The sequence below is a fragment of the Pinus tabuliformis genome, chromosome 9, assembly GCF_031772625.1.
Source record: "Pinus tabuliformis cultivar Carrire ecotype Pingquan chromosome 9, CPIR1, whole genome shotgun sequence".
Classification (NCBI taxonomy): Eukaryota; Viridiplantae; Streptophyta; class Pinopsida; order Pinales; family Pinaceae; genus Pinus; species Pinus tabuliformis.
Window position 1 is genome coordinate 871,016,900 of NC_142307.1, and position 24,587 is coordinate 871,041,486.

The 24,587-nt window shown below is 40.4% G+C and overlaps 1 protein-coding gene and 1 pseudogene across 1 annotated transcript in view; one reads left to right on the forward strand and one right to left on the reverse strand.

Moving 5' to 3' along the window:
• LOC149151551 (putative envelope ADP,ATP carrier protein, chloroplastic) overlaps positions 1–24,587 on the forward strand; it is a 277,530-nt gene that overhangs the window by 72,734 nt on the left and 180,209 nt on the right. The gene's annotated exons all lie outside the window — the stretch shown is intronic.
• Positions 6,791–7,311, reverse strand: LOC149151552 (uncharacterized; annotated as a pseudogene).

Here is a 24,587-nt window from a genome sequence, read left to right on the forward strand (position 1 = left end):
GAATGTATGTGTAACCGCATGCTCAACAATGCCAAGGACAGGATCGAATGAATGTGTAACCGCACGCTCAACAACGCCAACATGCGAATGCTGCACCCTGTGCAACTCATGTCGTCTCATCTCGCTGTTATGGTCAACACATGAAATCTAACTAGGTAGCTCTTCCTCTCTCTCTCTCCAATGCGCAGAGGTAATCTAACAACGCTACCAGCTCCATCTATGTATGTTTGAAGAGGGTTGCTCCGATGCTCCAATGTGCACACTAGTTGTATCATTAGGGAATCCAAGCATTCCGCAACGTGAGTCAATTTGGCTGCTGACTCAGCTCATCAGCAACAGAGGTGGGAGGAGTATCTTCCACTGGTGGAGTTTGTGTATAACAATGGGTACTAGGAGTCCTTGAGGATGAGTCTATTTGAGGAAATTTATGGGCGGCGTAAACCGCTCTCATGCCTTCCATCTCCTCGTTCTACTTGTAGAATGGCCTCTAGCATTGTCGTAGCCTTCCTTTTCAATGCTAGAAGGCTGGCCTGGAACTGATGAAACTGTTGTGGGCGACCATCATCTAATACCATTATATCTCCTGGCACCTCATCAATGGTGGATACCTTGGTGTGTCTTGGCACCTCATCAATGGATGGCCCTATGGGTGTATGCTCTACTCTCTCCTCCAAGGTGTCAGTCGAAGCTATCAAAGGAATCTCTAACAAGTGTGACTCCTGCGTCACGCTGGGTATACTATGTGCCAATGTTTTACAACTCGGACTCGGACTCGGACTCGGCCGAGGATCGACTCCGACTCGGACTCCGACTCGGCAATGACTCGGCCGGCTCGATTTCAATGACTCGGTCGTTGTAAAAAATACATTAAATATTTATTTTTTTTATAAAAAAGCATAATTTTAAATATTTTAAACATAATTTTAAAGATTTTCATTCAAGTTTCCAAACACACAACATTATAATATACATGGAAGACAACATATGATCAAAGTAGGCTCATGAACCAATCCATTATATCAAAATGGTACCCAATGGCAATAGTAAATACATAGTCAACTGTAGTCTGTGACTCTGTCATACATGATCAAAGACTCAAGAGTACGGGAAAGGCTTCCATACATGATTAAGACTCAAGAGTACTAAACAATTGGAGATAGGCTGCCAAGGTGACAGTGGCAGCCAATCTCTTGTTGCCCTGAGGTCTGGATTTGTCTAGTGAGGCTCTGCACTAGGCCTGCTAGATTTTGCAGCAATGGGATGAACAGTCATGATACATTAAAAAAACATTCCGAGGGAACTTCCATTAAAAACAGAGTGTCTTTAATTGGTATGTTTTGTCTTATGTCTAGGATCATTTGAGGAATGGCATTACCATACATCTGTTCTGGTATAAGGCTGTTACTGTTAGACAGAGGTGTTAGGGCCATATTTTTTTTAAAGAAAAAGAAAAAGAAGGAATTGTATCACTTGCATTTGAATATTCTCTGATGTTTGTAACAGCCCTTTCCCTTAATGCTGTTTGAGGGTTAATTTCAAGACCATAATTGCAAGCCCAATATGCTGTCAAATACCCTGAGAAATCTATATATGCTGGGTGCTAGGAAGAGACTTGTTCTATGCATGAAATAGTAATTTGTATAGTATTTGAAGTGACGAACAAGAATTCCCATTTACAGCAACATTTGATTGAGTTTTCCATGTAGTATATTGTGTAATGAGTAACCCCAGTAATTTTCCATAAAACTCAGATTGGTATAGGATTGCACCAAATTGGATGCGTGTTTGAAGCATCAAATGAGACCTTGATCACCAGCGGTCCAATAACACCTCCTTAATCAGTTTCCAGCCCAATCAATATTTGAAATCCACAAACCCAACTTAACTTTACAAAATATCAGCAAAAAAATGAATTTTTTTTATTAAAATCGCTGCCCAGCCGTCCTTTCTATGACTCGACCGAGTCAATACGGACCCGGCCGGGTTGACCGAGTCATAGCTGACTCGGTCAGCCGAGCCGGGTCATGGGCCGGGTCACTGTTTTGGCAAATGAAACGGTCCGAAACGGCCGTTTCGGTTTCAACTCGGCCGTTTCGTAAAACACTGCTATGTGCTGCTCACAACCTTGCGTGCCCTCAGTGTCATGCTTAACCTCCTCCTCAGGCTCTTGATGTCTAAATTCATGTCTCCACCACCAAAAGCGCTCCCTGGTCTTACCCTCTAACTGTCCCTATCCTATTTGGTCCTTTTGAGGAGATCTGGTGCTTTGATTTTGTCGACTTTCCCCACATGGTGTAGATGGATGCACCCCAATGACTTGTGCACCTCTAGTGTCTCTCCTGTAAGGATGAAGATGGATCTGGTCCTACACCTTCCTCAACTGGGCCAACCTCTCATTGTTCCAGCGGATTCCACCCAAAAATTCCTGTATACTGAATCTTCCTTGAGCCATGTGTTTGTCTATGGTTTCACCCATCACTGTGCATACATGCCCAAATCTTCCATGATCTTACTGGCTACCCCACTGCTGGCTAAGATCATGCTCTGGTACCACTGTATCATTCCAAATGGAAATATACCATAGATAATAGAAGCAATGAACTAGCTACAACTACAAAATTCATAAATGCACAACCATACACATTTGAACACAAAAATATGAGAAAAAAATTGATGTCATTGTTTTAATTTTGATAAATATCAGTACAATAAATGATATCAGAGGAACCTGTGCTTGCTGCTGCAAGCTAAGGCAAGAACCCGGGTGTGATTACAATGCTTAATGCTGGAAAGATCCCCTAGGAAGAACTATGCATGCCCAGGAAGAACCGCTAGTTACTGTTGGAAGGAAACTAGAGGCACTGCTCTGGAGAGTGCCCGGGATGAGCTAAACTCTGATGGTGGCCTCCTCCCTAAATACTCGACAATACCTAGAAATATATCATGAACCCAAGTGGTGGAAATGGTCGCAAGGTGAACTGCGCCCTTCTCCAATAATTTCTGCTGCTGGTTGTTGGATGGAACTAGGGATTCTGCCCTTAGAAGTGCTCAGAAAATTCTGCAAAATTAATCCTAGCCTCTTCTCACCAAACCCACAAAAGCCCAAAAAGGGTTTGGGCTGAATCCATCGGTCAACAGTGACCCTCAAAATTGCGTGCTCCTCTCCACAAGCTTCCAAGAATGCTATAGGATCAAATTTTTGCAATAATGTGGATTTCCCCTCTAAAATTCCTTTCCCTAATCTTGTGAAATTTCTTCTCTCTACCCAAGCGAAATCTAGCTCCCAACTCTCCACAAACCACAACCCCTTAGTGTTTGTGCAAATGCCTAGTCAGCCCTTGCGGAGGCCCAAATTAGAGCAGCGTAGCTCACTCAAAATATCACAGCTCTAGCCCCATAAATTTGCCAAGTATCTATGCTCTCCCAGTAGGTGATCTCCCTGCAAAAACTCCTCCTCCAAACACCCAATTCACTGCCCCAACTCAACTCCACAAATTGCCTCTATGTCGTTGGAGAAACACACCCTTGCTGATGGATGCACTTGAAATCTACTTCTCCAATGCCTGCAACAATCTCCCTACAACTCCCCTAGGGTGACACTCAAGGTTCACCGAAGAAGGAGTTGGAATTTCCACCCGGAAACTCCTTGTGCTAAACAACACTGGTAGTCTTGGCTAAACAACACAAGAGAACTCTAGTTCAGATGTCAAATTGTCAAAAGCCCCCAAAATGTGGTCCTCTCCTTCTATTTATGCTTGCTGGTCCCTTTCCCTTGTGGGCTCCACCAAATTCGAATTCCTCCTTCTCCCTCCTTCCCCACAAGTGTGAGTTGCCTAAGGGTGTGAATTTCCCTTTTGGGTGGCCCCCACCATCCACCAACACTTTAATTTTTCCTTTTTTCTTTATGTTTGAGGCCTCCTCTTTGCCAAAAATCAAGTGGTGTCTCCTCAACCCACTTTTCCTAAGTTTTAATGCCAAAATATCTCCCAATTGCCAAAATTGCAAAAATGGAAATTCTTCTTAACAAAATTAATTAATTGGGAATATTACAATAATGGTATTTTCGTTATCTATTTGATGTGATGGTCCTGGAAATTATATTAGATATTCTTATAGCAATATAGACAATCTCCTTAGATTACATGGATACATTATGGTTGTTAATGCATAGGAAGGTTCCATCCATCATGATCATAGACATGCTAAGTAGCCAGGATGCACACATCTAATTCTTGATAGTGCACACTTGCATTGAAAATGTGCATGGGTGCCTTTGATTTGAACCTGGTTGTGGGATGATGTATGCCAATGTCTCAGGGGATGCAATTTGTGCCCCTTGTTAAAATTTGGAAGCTCAGGGATTTCCAAGAAGAAATCATATCTTTCAGTTATGTTTGAAACACCTATAATAAAATTTCATTTCTGACAATTCTAATATGAATTTCCAAAAATAGTAAGTCACATCTCAATTTGGAAGTGACTTTCCAAAAATAGAAAGTCATGTCTAAATGATCAGGGATGATCTCGACATATGAAATCCACTTTAAAATCAAATCAATCATGATTATACAAGTCAAGAATTAATATTTTATCCTTACTAGTGTTATTATCATCAGTGTTGATAATATCGCTGATATTTGAAAATATCACGATATTTTCGGCAAAACAATATATCGCTGAGTAAATATCGCGATATTTTATGTTTTGAAAAAATTGCGATATTTTGAAAATAACGCCATATTTTGAAAATTTCGGCTATGTTTAAAAATCTGAAAAAATTGATTTTTTTTGTTTGCCGATATTTTCCGATATTTTCCGATATTGCCGATGTTGGACACCTAATCCTCTAAGGGTTATGGTGTGGAATGTTGATTTGTGGTAGTATCAGATGTGCTCTAGCCATGAAAATTGGTGGAGAGGCTAAAGCACATGAAATCTCCAAAACCCAGAAATCGTTTGGAGAACTTCTACCCGGATGAGGAGATATTAAAATAATTAATATTTTTGATGGGGTCCTAAGTATAAACTTAGGAAAATTAAAATATTAATGTGTATTAATATAATTCTAGGTTAGAAGGTTCCAAGAGACGAGGATCAAGCCAAATCTAATCTTAGTCGTTGATTAGGGACTTAATCTCGGCCGTTGAAGACTCAACAGAAAAGTATAAGAGGAGGCTTGAGGGTCAGCTGGAGATACACCAAATTGATCAGTCAGTTCGATTTTTTGGAGCGGGGTTTGCTGAGAGAATCGAATCAGTGATCTGTTGCAGCGAGGGGCAGTTCGATAGAAGGCTGAGAATACATAGCAGAGAGGTAGAGGTAGTGCCAGAGAGAGCGCAGAGCCTGAGAAGGCTGACGCAGAGGCAGCTGGGACTGACACAGAGGCTGAGGAGGCCAACGTGGGTGACGCAGAGGGCCAGAGGGCTACCACAGAGAGCCAAGTGGCTGACGCAGAGGCTGAGTGGGCCAGCGCAGAAGACACAGAGTCTAGCAGAGTTGATGCTGGGCTAAAGAGGCAGCGCTGAGGGATTTTCGTGGGACAGACTGGGAGCTGAGAGGTAGACGCAGAGCAAAAAGGGGTGACACAGTCCCAGAGAGAAGCTTGGAGCAACTTTTGTTGTTGAACTAAGGAACTGTCGAAGTTGCTATGGGATCAATCATCTGGTTGCTGATCCATCGAAATATCTGTTTCCAAGGATAGGTACTTCTGCCAAGGAAAATATTTGAAGGATGATCCATTTCTGGCACCCTATTTGTATTCGGAAACTGCATGATAATAAAACCCTAATATCTGCTACACCAGTTTTCCTGCATTGGGTTTTTCTGGGGACGATTGTCCAAAAATAACGATGTCCCTTATGTGATTGTCTCAGTTATTTCAGTTGCCGACCTATATATGTGTGAAGGCTGCGTTTGTGTTTATTTCGGTATTTATATTAATAAATAACTTGTTAATGGAATGAACAAGTAGGAGATAATAAACCAGATAATGCAGTAGGGACTTCTAATGTGTCAGACTTAGAAATTTCCACATGGGAGATAAATAGTCAAAGGGAGTCCAAGAGACCTTGGAATATGGAATCCAATGTTCACTCCCGTGTATTATAAATGTATATCATTTGTTAATAGAAAAGGCATTCACGCTTTACCTTATTTGGCTGTCCACATTCCATGTATATCTAACAGGGTATCAGAGCAGACGATATCCTACCCTGCTCATATTTGAGCCACTTGTTTTGTGGCCTCTATGTACATGTCAGTTCTACCATCAGTTATGCATTTCATGAATGTTTTCTCAGCTAAATTCTAGCTATGATCTCTGCCCTGTAACTGTCATTTTCTCTGCTCCTGCAAACCAATGGAAGTTATTTGGAAGAGCGTTTCTGAGCGAGTGGGCATAGTCTCGAACTGCGTTTTGTGATTGCTGGTTACATATTTCTCTAGATGCGTTGAGCATGTCTGTCTCTATTGGCATTCTCGATGTGCAGTGGAATTGGTAATACCACTGCTCCCATACCACTGTTGGCTTCGGTCCACTACCTCCTTGAAGAGATGCTCTTGGTGTTTGAAGTCCTGAGAAATGCATTGCAACATGCAACAGTTCCCGGACTGACAGAGATAATAGAGCTCAGGATTGTTGTTTTCCTATCAAAGTAAGCAGAAATATTCTTAACGAAGATGCAAGAGCGATGAATCTTCCCATTGCTTCTGTAGCTTCAATATGCTAGAATAATCTGCCCTCAGAGTCATGTTCAGTTGAAGGGACGGAGGAGTGTTAGAGCGTATGAAATTAGAAGACAACAATAACTTTATTGGTAACAACTATCCTGTCCAAATTCTCAGCGCTGATCATACCTTTGTAATACAATTTAAACTGTCTGTCATCCTTACTAATCCGCTCGGCATCGAAGGGTTTCTCATAGTTTTCCCCAGTGGCTTCCCACTCATCCTCCGACATTGCTTGAATGCTGCGGGCAAATTTAGCGTCATGGCTTTTTTTGTAAATGTCTTCAGACAAACGCCACATTTCTTCCTCTGCCTGCTTGTGGTCGGCGACCTCCTATTGGAATTTCTCGAACTCGAGGGCCTGCATTCTCAATAACAGTGTCATCTCCCCTTCGTCGCTGCCACCCATCTCAGAGCAGCCTGAATTGCGGTTTCATGGTGCTGGTATTGGGTTGTTCCCATGGAGGCTGCGAGGGCCTCCTGCAACTATAGTTCGTAGGCATAACCGAGGTCACTGTTGGTTGTTTGGGCTGCTGACAATTCTCTGTATTCGAGGGACACTGTATCCATGTCCAAATTTGCCATCCTTGGCCAAGCAAAAACGATATTGAGGAGATTAAATAAATTTGAAACTGATTATGGCCAGGTGATTGAATAAATTATGAGTTCAAATCCAAAGGGAAACAAAGGGATTCTGAGTTCAAATCCAAATGAAGCTCCAACCTATTATGTGAAGGCTGATGTGTGTTGATTTGGGGTGGCATCGGATGTGCTCTAGCCACGAAAATTGGTGGAGAGGCTAAAGCACATGAGATCTCCAAGACCCAGAAATGGTTTGGGTAGAATCTAACCAGTTTGGAAGATATTAAAATAATTTATATTTTTAATGGCGTCCCTATGTTTAAACTTAGGGAAAATAAAATATTAACGTGAATTAATATAAAAATGAGTTAGAATGGTCCAAAAGTCATGGATCAAGCCAGATCTAATTTTAGTTGTTGATTAGGGACTTAATCTTGGTCGTTGATGGACCAACGAGAAAAGTATAAGAAGAGGCTTGAGGGTGAGTTGGAGGACACACTAAGGGAGACCAGTTAGTTCGATTTCTAGAGGGGGGTTAGCTGAGAAATTCGAACTAGTGGTCTGGAGAGCAGCAGGAGGCAACAAGTACAAAGCAAAGAGTCAGGATCAACAACAGAAGACTAGCACAGAGGCAGACGCAGGGCCTTTCAGGCAGACGCTGAGGCAGCAGGAGACTACGCAGTCACTAGAGGGCCTGCGTGGGTGACGCAGAGAGGCCCAGGGCTAACATAGACAAGTAGGGGCTGATGCAGAGTGTTTGGGAGCTACACAGAGGTCAGCCAGGTTGACGCTAGGACTGGGAGAAGTGCTGGAGAATTTTTCTCTTTGTTGGGTAAGCCAGTTTGGCACCCGGTTGTATTGAAGAATTGTTGAATAATAAAATCCTCCCTTGCTGCACCGGTTTTCCCACATTGGGTTTTTCCGGGGACTGTTGTTCAAAATATCTGTCGATGTGTTGATTCTTGTGCATGTGTTTGTTTCTTTATTATGGTGTGATATTTGCAGCAGAATTTGTTTTAATGTTTATTGAAGGAATTTCATAAATAACTTATTGAAAATAAGTAGGCAAAGTAAATAAGATGTTGCAGTGATAGATTTTTCACATGGTATCAGAGCGAGTAATTAAAGACAGGAAAGGAAAATCAGTTATGGGTCGAGACCATGATGCAGAGGGATCCACGTCAGGGGACTCGCACAAATTTTCAGAAAATTGCACAAGAGATTTCGATTTCTCCATGTTGGCTTCCAGGATGGAAGAAGAAGTGGCTTGTATGACTAGTTCTGCATCATCAGAAGTATGGTATATAGACAATGGAGCCTCTTGGCATATGACGGGAATCAAGGAATGTTTCTCAGAGTATCGAGAAGAGAAGATGAACTTTTAGATCACCATGGGGAACAAGGCAAAGTGTACTCCAGTAGGGAAGGGTACCATAGTTTTTCAAACAGAATCGGGAGAACGGTTCCGCGCTACAAATGTGTTGCATGTACCAGGATTGGGGATGAACTTACTTTCCGTGTCACAACTTCAAGGCAAGGGCTATGACGTCTACTTCATCAAGGAGAAGGTGTATGTCAAACACTCGAACTGGAAAAAGAAAGTGCAGATCGGGATTAAAAGTAACAGGTTGTACAAAATTCAAGTAGAATCACCAATGGGACTAATAGGCAGTCATGGAGACAGGGACTTGAAAGAACTATGGCACAGAAGAATGGGACATTTGCACCATGGGGCTCTGAGAATTCTCAGGAGCACTGCAACATGAGTTCCGGATCTTAGTACGGAAAGAGATGATGTATGCAGAGGATGTGTTCTAGGAAAGTATGCCAAGGCAGCATTTCCTAGGAGTAAACACAGGGCCACGAGTGTACTAGGATTGATACACTCATATATCTGTGGACCTATGTCCACCAAAGCTCTTAGTGGTGCCGAGTATTTCCTTACCTTCATTGATGACCACTCAAGGAAAACTTGGATTTATTTTCAAAAAACCAAGGACGAGGTTTTCTGTCGATTCAAAGAGTTCAAGGTTCTGTTGGAGAATCTGACTAGGAAGAAAATAAAAGTTTTGCGCTCAGATAATGGTGGAGAGGATGTCGATAAGGACTTCATTGATTTTTGCTCTAAGGAGTGCATCAGAAGAGAGTGGACAACTCTGTACAATCCGAAGCAGAGTGGAGTAGCAGAAAGGAAGAACAAGACTATTGTAAAAGCAGCTAGGGCCATGATGTATGATCAGGATATGCCAAAATTCCTGTGGGCCGAAGCATGCAACACAACAGTCTATGTTCAGAATAGGACTCCTCATTGGGCGTTGGGCAAGATTACTCCAAAGAAAGTTTTCACAGGGAAGACGTCTGAAGTCAGTCATTTCAGAATATTTGGGAGTTTAGCATATTGCTGCATACCCGAGGAAAAGAGGAAAAAGCTGGATCGAACTGCAGAAAAGGGATATCTAGTGGGATATAGCGAGAACGCTAAGGCATACAGAATCTATCTTCCAGGGAGCAAGAAGGTAGTGTTTCGACGAGATGTAAAGTTCATGGAGGACAAGGCTTTCAGAAAATCTCGTGAGATGCCTTTCGAGGAGCAGTCAAAAGAAGAGCCGTTGGTTAAACCTCTTCAACCAACAGAAGTAAAGAATTCTTCCTCGAATAAGGAAGATTCACAGGATGAGGAGGAGCTAACAGAGGCACCTGCTGGTAGAGGAAAAACTAGCAGGGAACTTTGTCAGATTCTGCGAGATGCAGAGGACTTCATTGATGCGCCAAGAAACAATAAGAGGGAGTGAAAACACCCAGATAGATATCAGGCATTGGTAGCTCAGGATGGGGAGCCTGCCAGTTTCCAGGAGGCAACTCAACATCAGGTTTGACTAGATGTGATGATAGGAGTACAACTCCATAATGGTGAATGATGTCTGGGAGGTAGTGCCAAGGCCTCAAGACAGATCAGTAGTAGGTTCGAGATGGATCTACAAGATCAAATACGTTACAGACGACAGTGTTGAGAAATACAAGGCTAGGTTTGTGGCTAAGGGGTATGCTCAAAAGGAAGGAATTGACTACGAGGAGACCTTCGCCCCGGTAGCCAGGTATACATCTATTAGGACCATGATATCTCTTGCAGCTTAGATGGGGTGGGAGATTCATCAAATGGATGTCAAAACGGTTTTCCTGAATGGGGTAATAGAAGAAGAGGTATACATTGAACAACTAGAGGGCTTTGAAACACATGAGAAGAAGTCTCATGTATGCAGATTGAAGAAAGCCTTGTATGGGCTGAAACATGCACCTATAGCATGGTATGGTCGAATCGATGGCTATTTGCAGAAGATGGGGTTTGTCAAGAGTGATGCGGATCTGAATCTCTACTATCTGGTTATAGAGAATGAGCCGCTAATCTTAGTATTGTATGTGGATGATCTCTTTCTGACAAGGTCATCCAGGCTCATTGGGGACTGCAAGAAGAATCTAGCCACATAATTCGATATGAAGGATTTGGGATTAATGCATTACTTCCTAGAGTTGGAAGTTTAGCAACAGAAGGGAGAGATCTTCCTTGGGCAAGGGAGGTATGCTACAAAAATCCTGAAAAGATTTAGGATGGAGGATTGTAGACCCATGGCTACTCCAATGATCATCAACTGGAAGAAAATTGATGCATCAGAAGACAAGGATGTCGATCCCACCCTATACAGACAGCTCATAGGGTCCCTGATGTATCTGGTCAATACCAGGCCAGACATTTGCTACGTTGTCAACACCCTCAGTCAGTTCATGGTGGAACTGAAGAGGGTGCACTGGGCAGTAGCCAAACATGTTCTCAGGTACTTACAGGGAACAGTCGATTATGGACTCTTGTACACCAAGGTTAAGGATATCAGATTGAGTGGATTTACTGATGCAGATTGGGTAGGAAGTTTAGTGGATCGGAAAAGTACCTCTGGGTATTGTTTCAACATTGGATTAGGAATGACTTCCTGGTGCAGTAGGAAACAAAAGTCTGTGGCTCTGAGCTCATCTAAGGCAAAATATATGGTGGCGAGCATAGCTTAGTGTGAAGCCATATGGCTTAGAAAACTGCTTGTGAACCTATTTAGAAGGAAAATGGAGGCAACCAGGATCATGTGCGATAATCAGAGTTGCATCAAGCTCTCTGAGAATCCAATGTTTCATGATCGGTCAAAGCATATTGATATCCGGTGTCACTTTGTCAGAGACTGTGTCCAATGAGGAGCTGTACAGTTGAGCTACACTCCTACAGGAGAACAAGTGGCGGATATTCTCACCAAGGCCCTTGGAAGGATAAAGTTTGACTACTTCAGGGGAAAAATGGGGATGATAAAGAACCTGTTTCAGTAGCAGAAATGGGGGTGATAGCAGCATGGATGCAGAGGGAGTTGCCGTATAGATGCAGCAGTGGCAGTAGTAGAGCCATGGGCAACAGTACAGGATGCAGCGGTGAAGAGGATGTTGGGTAGGGAGGCTTAGCATCGGCACAGGGACCCATGCCAGATGTTCAGGGTGATACTCAGTGAGGAGTATTATTAGAACATAGTCCTCGCTAAGAGGGAGTGTTGATTTGGAGTAGCATCAGATGCGCTCTAGCCGCAAAAATTGGTGGAGAGGCTAAAGCACATGAGATCTCCAAGACCCAGAAATGGTTTGGGTAGAATCTAACCAGTTTGGAAGATATTAAAATAATTAATATTTTTAATGGAGTCCCTAAGTCTAAACTTAGGGAAAATAAAATATTAATGTGAATTAATATAAAACTGAGTTAGAATGGTCCAAAAGTCATGGATCAAGCCAGATCTAATCTTAGCCATTGATTAGCGACTTAATCTTAGCCGTTGATGGACCAATGAGAAAAGTATAAGATGAGGCTTGAGGGTGAGTTGGAGGACACACTAAGGGAGACTAGTCAGTTCGATTTCTGGAGCGGGGTTAGCTAAGAAATTCGAACTAGTGGTCTAGAGAGCAGCAGGAGGCAGCAAGTACGGAGCAGAGTCAAGATTAGCAACAGAAGACCAACGCAGAGGCAGGAGAGGCGGAAGCAGGGCCTTTCAGGCAGACTCTGAGGCAGCAGGAGACTGCGCGGTCACTAGAGGGCCTGCTTGGGTAATGCAGAGAGGCCCAGGGCTGACGCAGACAAGAAGGGGTTGACGCAGAGTGTCTGGGAACTACGCAGAGGTCAGCCAGGCTAACGCTGGGACTGGGAGAAGTGCTGGAGAATTTTTCTCTGTTGGGTATGCCAGTTTGGCACTCGTTTGTATTGAAGAATTGTTGAATAATAAAATCCTCCCTTGCTGCACCGGTTTTCCCACATTGGGTTTTTTGGGGACTGTTGTCCAAAATATCTGTGTCGATGTGTTGATTCTTGTGCATGTGTTTGTTTTTGTATTATGGTGTGATATTTGCAGCAGAATTTGTTTTAATGTTTATTGAAGGAATTTCATAAATAACTTGTTGAAAATAAGTAGGCAAAGTAAATCAGATGTTGCAGTGATAGAATTTTCACAATGTGTTAAGGAAGGCCGCAAGCTTGGCAACTGTAAGGTATTATTATTTGTAACTTTATTGATATTCATTGCAGTAGTGGGTATGAATATTGAATAATATAATGAAAATCTGAGCATTAATAGTTGAATAGACCATTGTGAGTGAGCGACAGTGGTGACAAGAATATTTTTACCTCTTAGTATGAATAGTGCTCCGCAACCATAATCTGGGTGTTACCTCTTATTCTCATTGTTACCGAATGTTGATAATTATCAAGACTTTGCTCAAAGGGTTACAGTTTCATTTGATGGTGTAAATAGACCTGCCAACACCCATTTCTGCCCTCGGTCTGTGCTTGAAGATTTGTGCTCAAAGAAGAGTGGATTAACTAGTACTCTTGAAACATAAGGTGGAGTTGCAATAGACCTTTTTTGAAGTTTTTAAATGGCTAAGATTGACAATTTATTAGAGTTATTGAGAATTCTAATTGTTTCAACTGCTGAAAGCACAATTAAAGTCAACAAAGACACTCTCACAGATATTCAAACCTCTCTGCAAAATGCACAAGAACAGATTGATTTTTTGCAGCTTGAATCTCAGCTACAGCAAGAGGAGTTACAACAGAAAAGACATCCTTCTGAACTTGTTTTTGTTCAGAACAATTCCCTACTTGACTTTGAAACAGGATCCTATCAACAACCAGCAAGTCATCAAGTCAGTAAAATTGAGGTTAATTCAGATCAAGTGTTCATTTCAGAAGCATATTTGAATACAGGTGTGGAAATCGAACCTGCACTTCCCAAGCCAATCATCAGACCTTCGGAAGAGCTTGTCCATAACAAGCACAAAACCAAATTTAGATATGATAAGGAGGTTTCCTTTCATATTCCAGACTGTTCCAAGCCTATTCAATTTCAAAGTTTTGGGTTCCTTCATGACAATTCTCCTTCAGATGTTCCAGATTTTGCTCGTCTTCCACAACAACAACAATAGAATGTTAAATGCCAACACTGTGACCGAGTTGCCCATATGAAAGATCATTGTTTTGATCTTTATCCATGTGAGCACTGTCATAAAACCACTCATTCTTCAAACAGATGCTTCAAAAACAAGCCTCCTGCAAGAACAAATTTTCATCTTTGATGGATCGCTTCTTGGCAATGGGCTTCAACAACCAAGAAGACATTTCACTCATACAACAGGATTTGTTCTCGAATATTGAAAAGTCTTGCAGTTGAGATCTCTTCATCTTCTCACCTTATATCTGACAGGGGGGAAGTGATTGTCATCTAAAAGCTTCAAAGCCACATCAAGTGAGCTTGAGCCACAACCTGCCATACCAGATTCAGGGTTGTAGTCAGAGACAAAGATGCCCTTGAGCATGCCTTCGGTTGATGATCAACCTTAAACCATCACAGGTTGAGACCTCCCTTTTCAGGTTGAGGTTCTCCCTTTTCATGCAGGGTGAGACCTCCCTTTCAAGGTTGAAGGTTTCTCTCTTCAAAATATGAGGAACACTTCCTCTAGCAGAAGACCTCAGCTTCATGCCAGATTTGGAAGAGTTCCAGGAACTACATTAAGTGTTCCCGTGTTGGTGGTCATCCTTAAACCACCCCCCTTATACCAACATTTCAGAGAGCACATTCAGCCTAGTGCTGCCATGCTTTTTTGCACATTTTGTATTACAACTCTCTTCTTGGACTCATACATACCCCTTCGGATTAAGGGGGGGAATGTTGGACACCTAATCCTCTAAGGGTTATGGTGTGGAAGATAAATAGTCAAAGGGAGTCCAAGAGACCTTGGAATATGGAATCCAATGGTCACTCCCATGTATTATAAAGGTGTACCATTTGTTAATAGAAAAGACATTCACGCTTTACCTTATTTGGCTGTCCACATTCCATGTATATCTAACAACCGACAAGATGTTTCAGGACCCTCGCCGATACCAATATTTTCAATACTGATTATCATTATGATACTATTATTTATAAAATAGTCTAAAGTCATTCACCTTTAATGGAATAATAAAAACGAATTCTCAATAGTCTCATGGAATAAGTCAATTAAATTGAGAATCTCTTACTTGGCAAATCAAACCTCTCTCTTGGGAATAAAATAGTAACTCCACACTTAAATGAATGTAAATCTCCCTCGCTAATTCAATGTATGGAAAAAGTGTAACTCCTCATTAAATGCACTTTTAATCCCCTCACTCAATTTGATTTGTAAATCTTATCAATATTCTCTCATATCTAAGTGTAACTCTCTCTCCCTAATTCAAATTCTAACTCCTCAAGACAAGTGTGCATCTATCTCTATTCTTGGGATGAGTTACACTTCTCCTTATGGTACTCCTCCCTTATGGAATTCGATTTTCGTATTGTTGGCTCAAGGCATGAATTCATTTTGTAACTCCTCTCTGTTCTCATCTATTCAAGCAAGAGCACGTGAGAGTTGAGAGTAATATGTTCATTGTGAGGAAGGAGAGCAAGTGTTGAGTGTGTGTGAAGGACAAGATCTGATCAAGAGAAGATAGAGATCTTCAAGCAAAGAGAAACAACACTTCAACCACAAATTGATCAGACATTGGTGACTTTATTCATTCTCACCCTTTCTCTTTGTACTTTGTTGAACAATTGAAGAAATCTAATAGAAGAAGAATCATTTAGGTTTTCCCCCTAGAGGGGTTTTGCCCCAGTCATTGGACCTAAATCTTAGTGTCTCATATTTGTGCTTGGTTGTCTTCATATGATCCTTAAGTTTATGTTCTATCTACAATTGCTGATTTGAAAAGTTTTGAAAAAGAAATCTGGATTCTAAGTAATTGTAACAACAATGAACATTTAGTTTTCTGCAAAGTACTTTCAAGTCCCAACATAGAACATTTGGTTTCTTGCAAAGTACTTTCAAGTCCCAACATAGAACATATAATTTTCTACAAAGTACATTCAGTTTTCTGCAAATACATTCAACTTTCTGCATAGAACTTTGAAGATTTTGCAAATATTTTTCAAGTTTCTGCATAGAACTTTCTGATTTTAAATTCCCTTGATAGAATATGGGTGATCCCTATGATGGGGACATTCGTGATTTGTTATGGGTGACCTTGTAATTACATGCAAATGTGCTTGTTACTATGTTAAGCAACCTTGTAATTGTAAAATATTCAAGCCTAGGTGATTAATGCCCTGATGCTCTCTCATTAAATTACTCAAAACATAATTAAATTTTTGAACATTGCATCAATCACACAACAACTGAAAATGAACAACGGAAGAAATAAAACATATACATAGGGATTTATCCTTCTAATTTGCTTTCCATTTCATTGATCAAAGCTTGCAAGGTGACCTTTGCAACTTGCATTAGGCAGTCGCTGGATGGTCATTAAATCTCCTAGATTTGAAGTGTATGGACTAATGTAAGAAAGGTGCAACTACAAGAGTACGACTTCCTCTTTTCCTCACTATTCTGAACAATCAATTGCTTTGCCTCTCCTCTCAGCATAGAATCACCTTAAGCAATCACAGAATATAAAGCACAACCTGAAAATCTGAAGGTGTACAACTTGCAAATTTGGAGGTGTACGATTTGTGAATGAAAAAGATTGGTACAAAAATGTATGATTTTCTGTACTTGCTTGTCACTTTAGCGATTTTCTCTCCTTCTCCTTGAATGAACTTTGCCCTTCTGCTCTCTTTTGATTTCTTCTCTTATGGGATTGACCTCTCTTGTCTTGTCCTTGTTGCCCCAAAATCTAGCAAGTCTTGTGAGGGGAGCTCATGAGACAAGAACTAGACCAAGGGGTAACAATGAAGTGGAGGCGCACTATCACCACAACACACCGGTGACCTCCTACTCTTTAGTGGATTTTAACCACAAAGGAGGCTTCCTGGTTTAGGTCACCTAGAGGATATTCTTGGTATAGTGTTCAAAGGTACAATTGAATAGGCTCAGATGGGGTATTCATGCTAAGAACAAGGCTCAACTCTATGTAATAAGGAGAAGTGTACCCTCAAAGGAACCTATAAAGGAGGTTGAATAGGCTTACCTGATATACTTAGACTAAGGACAAGGCTCGATCTTACTTGACAAGGAATAGTTAACCTTAGAAGCAACCTACAAAAGGTTCAAGTAGAGTACTCCAACTAAGAACAAGGCTCAATCTAGTGAAACAAGGCATAACATTCTCTCCAAGGGACCTATCAAGAGTACTTATGTCCTAGGTTTTAAGGGATAAACAATGATGATGGCTTACAAAGACACATAAGACTAAGAAAAGGCTTATGAAAATTGGTATCATCAATAAAAGGAGCCAAAAGACTTCAAATGACCCAAAGTTGAAGCTTTAGTGCAGAATTAGGGTTTTTCTAGCCCTCATATTGCATAGGGTTGATAATGTCAGTTTTAGGGAAACAATTTTATGTTAATTTTCTAGTGTTCTATTCTATAACAATCACTTAACCAATTTCTTCTTTCAATAACAATCACTTTATCTAATAAATTCAATCTTCCAATCACAGAAAGCAATTGTAGATAAAACACTAAACCAAATGCACAATAGAAAACAACCAAGAACAATAGAGACACAACAATTTGGTCAAAGACCAGTGAAAAACCCCACAAGGGGGAAAACACTTTCCAAATTCTTCTTCTATTAGATTGTCATTGAATGTTCAACTGAGAGATACATAGTCCAAGTACATCAATAACAAGTCAAAGGTCAAAGCCTTGACTATCCAAACCAACCATCCAATATTCAATCAAAGATGAGCCTAAAAGTCAGTTCTAGTCAAGAGTCAAATCTACAATTTCATATGTCTTGAGGTTCCACTATCAATAATCCATGCATTGCCATCATCAAGTGTACTTTTAAGTGCAACAAAGAATCCTTCACTTTTTGATTATGTTGAGAAATCAATGCTTATAGGAATTAGGGTTTGATTCCTCTTTCTTGATAATTACTTGTGAAATATGTTGGCTTCTTTTACTTTTTTATTAGTTTATCTTTCATGAAGAGATTACCAAATTAAATGTATAGGAAGACCACAAGAACATGAGACGCAATATGTATGCACTCAGCGAGTGCAAAACCCTTCCAAGGGGAAAGCCTAGTCCAACTCTTGCACTAGTAGATTCAAATCAAGATGAGACAATTCAAGACTCTTTAGACCTAGACAAAGACCTCCTCCAATCACCAAGTCAACCTTTACTCCTTGTAGATGACCTCTGTCAAAGTCTCCAAGTGTCAGCTTCCCTGTTGCAGCTACAATCCAGAATTTCGGCCCCCGGCTACAAATTTTCGGCCCCCAGCTACAAAATTTCGGACTTGCAGTAGATTCAGAATTTTGACCCCAACAACTGCCTAGAAACTTCACAAGTGTGATAGATAGATAGCCCAAGAACTCGTTTTAGGTCTTTCTAGCTTCTTCCTTCCTTCTCCAACTACTTCGCTCTTCTTTTCTACTTCTTCTTGTAGATCGAACTTGATGAGTTAGTGTTCCAAGTAGGTCGAGTTGCCTCTCTATATATAGCCTTTCTGTTGGGTCGAATAGCCCTAATGTAGGTCGACTTCAGGAGGACAGAGCTGACCTAGTGTGGAAGTGACAAATGACCTTTTTGACTAAAGAATAACTCTTTTTACATGATACAAAAGCCCAAGAAGGGTCTAATAAAGGTGACAAAGACTCTATTGACTCAGGACAAAAGCTATAAGCTTTCAATGGAGTCTTTGACCTAGAAAACATTGACCCAATCATGAAACCCATGCCTTAATAAGTCATTTTCTTTAATAATAAATTTTCTTTTGACATGTATCACTTTCTTCAACACTCCCTTTTAACTAGCGAGGTATTCATAATTACATACATATAAAGTTACATGGAAGATCTCAAAATGATATTAACTACTAAGAGTTCTAGCACACGCAGTGCTACAGATTAGATACCTAACCAAGGTACTCTAATCGGGTGGGACTAAGCTGTCCACAAGCTTTAGTTTCTCTAGGTACCATCAGGCTTTTAAGCTCTAACACCAACCCAGGGATCTAGTTGTGCATCCAAGGTCGGAGCTCCATGACCAGCGCCACCCTCCCTACTTCGAGATCTAGACATCAACACATAGGTTGACCAAATGTCCTCCCAAGCATCTTATTGTCACAAGATGGTTCATCTCTCACTATCAACTAAATCTGTAACATCATTGAATCCAAACATGCTTGTAAAATATTCAAAATTCTTATTTAGAAGAGATTTCGTCAACACATCAACTACCTGTTCATTCGTCGAAATATATTGTAGCTTCACGATCCCATGTTGTACCAAACTCCTAATGTAATGGTACTTGTTGTTGATATGCTTTGTCCTGCCATGCAATACAGTGTCTTTAGACATTTTGATGTTGCTTTCATTATCACAATTTATCAATGTAGGATCTAGAGGCTTTCCAAACAAATCTGACAAGGGTTTTCTTAACCAAACAACCTCTTTTCCTACTTCACATGCAACAACATATTCTGCTTCAACACTACTTAATTCAACAAGATCTTGTTTTCTACCCATCCATGAACTCATTGCAGGTCCCAAACTAAAACAACCACCTGTAGTGCTTCTTCCATCTGTCTCACTTCCACACCAATTGGAATCAATATTACCTGTTGACTTAACTTCCTTTCCATCATACATTAGGCAATGATGAATTGTACCACATAGGTATCTCAAGATATGCTTGGCAGCTATCCAATGGTCATGACGAGGTTCCAACTGAAATTGACTAAGAACATTTACATCAAAACATATCTTGGGTCTCGTATTCACCAAGTACATCAAAGTGCCCACCACTTACAATAGCTTGTAGGATCGACAAGACTAGAGTCAAAGCTTCTCAATTTCCTGAGATTAGTGATCATGGGAGTGGTCATAGGCTTGGAATCCATCATACCGAACTTTTGTAACATCTTGATTATGTACTTACCTTGACCAAGATATACTTCACTAGGTTTTTGCCAAACTTCCAAGCCCATGTAATAATGCATGAGTCCCAAATATTTCGTTTCAAATTCTGCTGCCAACATTTTCTTGCATTCTAGAGTTTTACGCTCCACACCTATAATAAACAAATCATCCACATATAATAGTATAATCACTGGTTCATTCTTCACTATCTTTATGTAGAGGTTTGCATCGACAAAATATTTGACTAACCCAATCCTTAAGAGATATGCATCCATTCTTGCATGTTGAAGAATCTAGGGCAGTTAGATATACTAGGATTCTTCTAGATTTGATAACAATTTGTGAAACACTTTTACAATTTATCTTGTTAGCTTGATCATCTTCTCTTATTATTATTGTATGTGTGTTTACTTCATCAAACTGTTACCAAAACAAAATAAACAAGAACACAAGATATTAGCTCTCTGTTAGGGCAAAACCTCTCTCTCTTAGAGAGGAAAACCCTTTCGTAAATTTCTCTTATTGAAGCTTCTTATTGATCAATGCCAAACCCTAGACCCTTGACAAGAATATCCTCCAAGCACAAGTCAAGTCCTTCCTTCTTCCGACACTTTGTTTCTCGGCACTTCGTCCTCCTTCTTCTGGCACTTCGTTCCCCGACACTTCATCCTCCTTCTTCTTCTGGCAACTGGTGATAGACCTTGTTATGTGAGCTCTAGAAGAGATAATTTATCTTTGATCCTTAGTGAGGTCCTTCACTTATGGAGATGCCTTCCTTCTCTTGACCAACCGAGCACCCTCTTGATGTGTAGTTGCAGACTTGATATGACAGCACTGCAGCCCTAGTTTCTTGCACGTGTGGGAGGTTTCCTTGTGTATTTGACTCCTTTTACCTTCGCTTGGGAGAGCCTCTTCTTCGCTTGAGTAGGAGGCATTATAGGCCTAAGTTTATAGCCCAAACAAAGAGAAATATATGACTGTGATATTGTTGCTGTAGTGACTGCAGACTGCCCTCCTTTTCTCACATGTGTGACTGTAATTCACCCTTAAATCAGCCCTCTAAACTTCGGTTTAGACTCCTTCTTCGTTGCACTAGAGGCTCCTTATGCTAGAATTCTCTCACCCTTTTCTCGGCTATCTTCTTTGCTGATTTGAGAGGTAGTTGTTGCTTGTCGTTGGAGGAGTGGACAACCTCTATATATAGAGGAATGTCCCTCCTTTAGGCCAACTTGACATTTCCACTTCGTTTTTGCTTCTTTGGTGATGTCATTGCATGGAGAGGACTTGTGACTTTGCTTGGAGGGATATCTTTGACTCAAATACATAAATATACATGGTGTAACATGCTCTTAAGGGTCTTCAACATTTTCTTTTGACTCTTTGACTTATTTATAGCACTTTGACGTGTGTTAGACCTATTTCAATGAGCAAGAAACTCATTGATAAATATAACAAAAATAATATTTCTTTTCTTGTATAAATACAAATATCAAAATTACATTTATGAAGACCGAACCTAGTTACACTTTCTTCAACACTCCCTCTTAACTAGGGAGGTATTCATAGATCATTACAAGGTGTTTGGCTATTTTTCAATCTTGAAGAATTCACATAAGAGAAACCGGATTGGCAATCCATTTGTTATAGCATCATAGTAACCAACATTGTTTATAGCAAGGCCTTGACTAACAACTCTATCTCTCATAAGATCAGAGCACAATGTTGGCGAGACCAATGACTTATAGACACCTTAATCATTGTCTCTCAAGGTACATACCCACCCGAGTGTTCACTAAGTATGACCTTCTAGGACTATTCTTGTCTTGGGTTCCCAACCCTCAAAGAATATTGGTCCTCTTGCCTACTCTTATCTTGGATGCCCTACACATCCTCAAAGAGTATCAGATGTCAGATGATTACCCAATCCTTCCATTCATTCTCCCCAAGTGAAGATAAGAATGTTGTGTGTATCTCTTCCTCTTAATTGAGGAAGACATGCCCAAGTTTCCTCTGACCAAAAACTTGATCAAGCTCCTTTGTAATTGGGAACTTGTTAGAACTCCCTCTTAGCTAGGGACTTGTCCATTCATCAACAACTTCTTCTTCGTGGGTCCTTCAACTGCTTGATCTCCTTCTTTCTTTTGATGTCATGAAGTCTTTATTTGAACTTTTTCTTGGTAGGGCACCGACTATTGATCAGTTTCCTTCCTAGCTTGTCATGTCATTGCTTCCTTCGTGGAAAGTGGCCTTCTTGATATTTGTCAGGTTGTTTCGTCATCTGGGTACTCCTTTGTCATCTGACTATGCTTCAGAATAATTATCATATAGATGCTTAGTTGTACTTTCCTGTTCCCATACTTTGATTTAGTAGCCCTTCATGACTTCATCCTGATATTGCTTCAACATCAAATAGTGCTTGGATGGCTTCTTCATCATGACATCTTTGTAGAGTTGAATCAATTATCTGCACCTTAATATCTCCAAGGCCTTCATAGGTGTCAAGGGTCCTTTGATCTTTTTCTTCCTTTGTGAGAGTTGTCATGCCTTCTTTCAGGAGATGTCTTTAATGGATCTTGTCAACCATGGTGTTCTTCACATGCTTGATCACTTTCTTCATTTGCTTCTTCTTGGATTGATTAGTCAACCACCTTATACTCCTTATGGGAGCACTCCTTCATGTTGACCTTCTTTTTATTGTAGTACATGCTTTCGAGCATGTCATTGGTGAAAGAGATCCTTTTATGCTTGCTCATGTTTTAGAACTATTCCCATGACTCAATAATATATATGATGTATACATACCTCATCTTGATTTTGCTTTGATCATCTTGGCTTCATTTGATGGTTCTTGTTGATTGGTGTGGCCTTTCTTGCTTCATCTTTTCTTGCATGCATATCATCCTTTCTTGAATCCCATGAATGTGACTCCCAATGAGACATCTGCTTTTATTTATCAACCTTCTTTTGAAGATTCTATTAGAGGATCTTGAAGACCCTTATCCTGTAAATGTTTCTTCCTTTTGATGATAGAGGCCTTCTAAGATTTTTAATCATGATTAATTATTCTTTCATTGTGGATGAGGTCCTATAATAGGTATGCTCCTTCTATATGAATATCTTGAGCTATATCTACACCATGCTCCTATATTCTAGAAGATGCTACTTAACCATGCATTCTATCCTATCTCTATATGCTCCTATGCTACTCAAAACTTTGAAAGAAGACTTAAGTAAAGAGGTTGACTTAGTCATAGTAGAGATCTGGAGGATCTTCCTTCTTCTGCTTCTTGTCTTCTTCTTTCACTTCTTGAGTTATGTGAGCTTCTTCCCTTTTTCTCTTGTTGTTGTTGTCCTTCTTAAGTTTGGGACAATCCCTTTTGTAGTGTCCATATTCTTGGCATCCAAAGCATTGGACTTTGGACATATCTCTATTGCTTGTTCTTCGTGGACCAAATTTGCCAAATTTTCCCTTTCTCTTGGCCATGGTAGCAAATGCTTGCTCCTTTGATCCCACATCATCCTTTGCTTTGAGTCTAGTTTCCTCTATCTTGCATAGAGACCATAGTTCACTTAGTGGGGTAGCTTCCTTCTTGGCATATATGCTTGATGTGAAGTTGCCCCAATCCTCAGGTAGAGCATTGAGTACTATAGTTATCATTTCTTTGTCAGACATGACTTCTCCTAGTTCTTGAAGTTGATCTCTCATCTCAGAGATCTTCATGAAGTAGGGAGCTATTCCTTCCTTTGATATCTTCATTTTGTACAAATCATTTCGTAGAGATATCACTTCTCTAGTTGTGCTTACTGAGAATAGCTCTATTAGTTTATCATAGATTTCTTTTGATGTTTCAAATTTGGAGACATAAGGAATGAGAGAGTCCTTGATAGATTCTATTAGAATCCTTTGAGCTCTTGTCTCATCCTTATTGTACTTGGCTAAGGCTTGAGTTTGTTCCTTAGCAAGGATAGTGATATTCCCTTTGATGAGGTCTAGAAGTTCATTCTCCTTGAGAAGTAAATCAATCCTCTTCTTCCATGCAAGGAAGTTAGTGGTCCCAACCAATTTGTTGCTTTCCTTGCAAAAAGACATTGAGGTATATTCAGGAGGGGACATGTGCTTACTTGATCGAGTTTTGTGATGTAGTAGTGTTGCTTTCTTCTTGAAGACTTGATGGCTTGCCTTCTTGGATCTTCAAATTGCTTCCTTCAAATAGACTTGCTTGATCATGAGATTTGCTTGGAGAGTAAGGCTTGACTTGTAGTGCTTCTTCCCTTGAAGATGGTGTAGCTTGATGTAGGTCCTTCTTTGAATTGATCTTCTTGTAGGTGTCTTTGTATGAAAGGCTTCTTGCTTTGTAGTCCTTGATGAATAATAGATGGTAGACCTTCTTGTCCTTGATGTGTTTGAGACTTTTTGGTTTGATGCTTCAACCTTGTAGTTGTTCTTGAGATGTCCTTCCTTGATGAGTCACCTTATGAGTGTTCTTGAGATACCCTTTGGTTGATGTGTCATCTTAGCTCTGATACCATGTTGAAGAATCTAGGGCAATTAGATATAGTAGGATTCTTCTAGACTTGATAACAATTTGTGAAGCACTTTTACAATTTATCTTTTTAGCTTGATCTTCTTCTCTTATTATTGTTGTATGTGTGTTTACTTCATCAAATTGTTACCAAAACACAATAAACAAGAACACAAGATATTAGCTCTTTGCCCGGGCAAAACCTCTCTCTCTTAGAGAGGAAAACCCTTTCGTAAATTTCTCTTATTGAAGCTTCTTATTTATCAATGCCAAGCCCTAGACCCTTGACAAG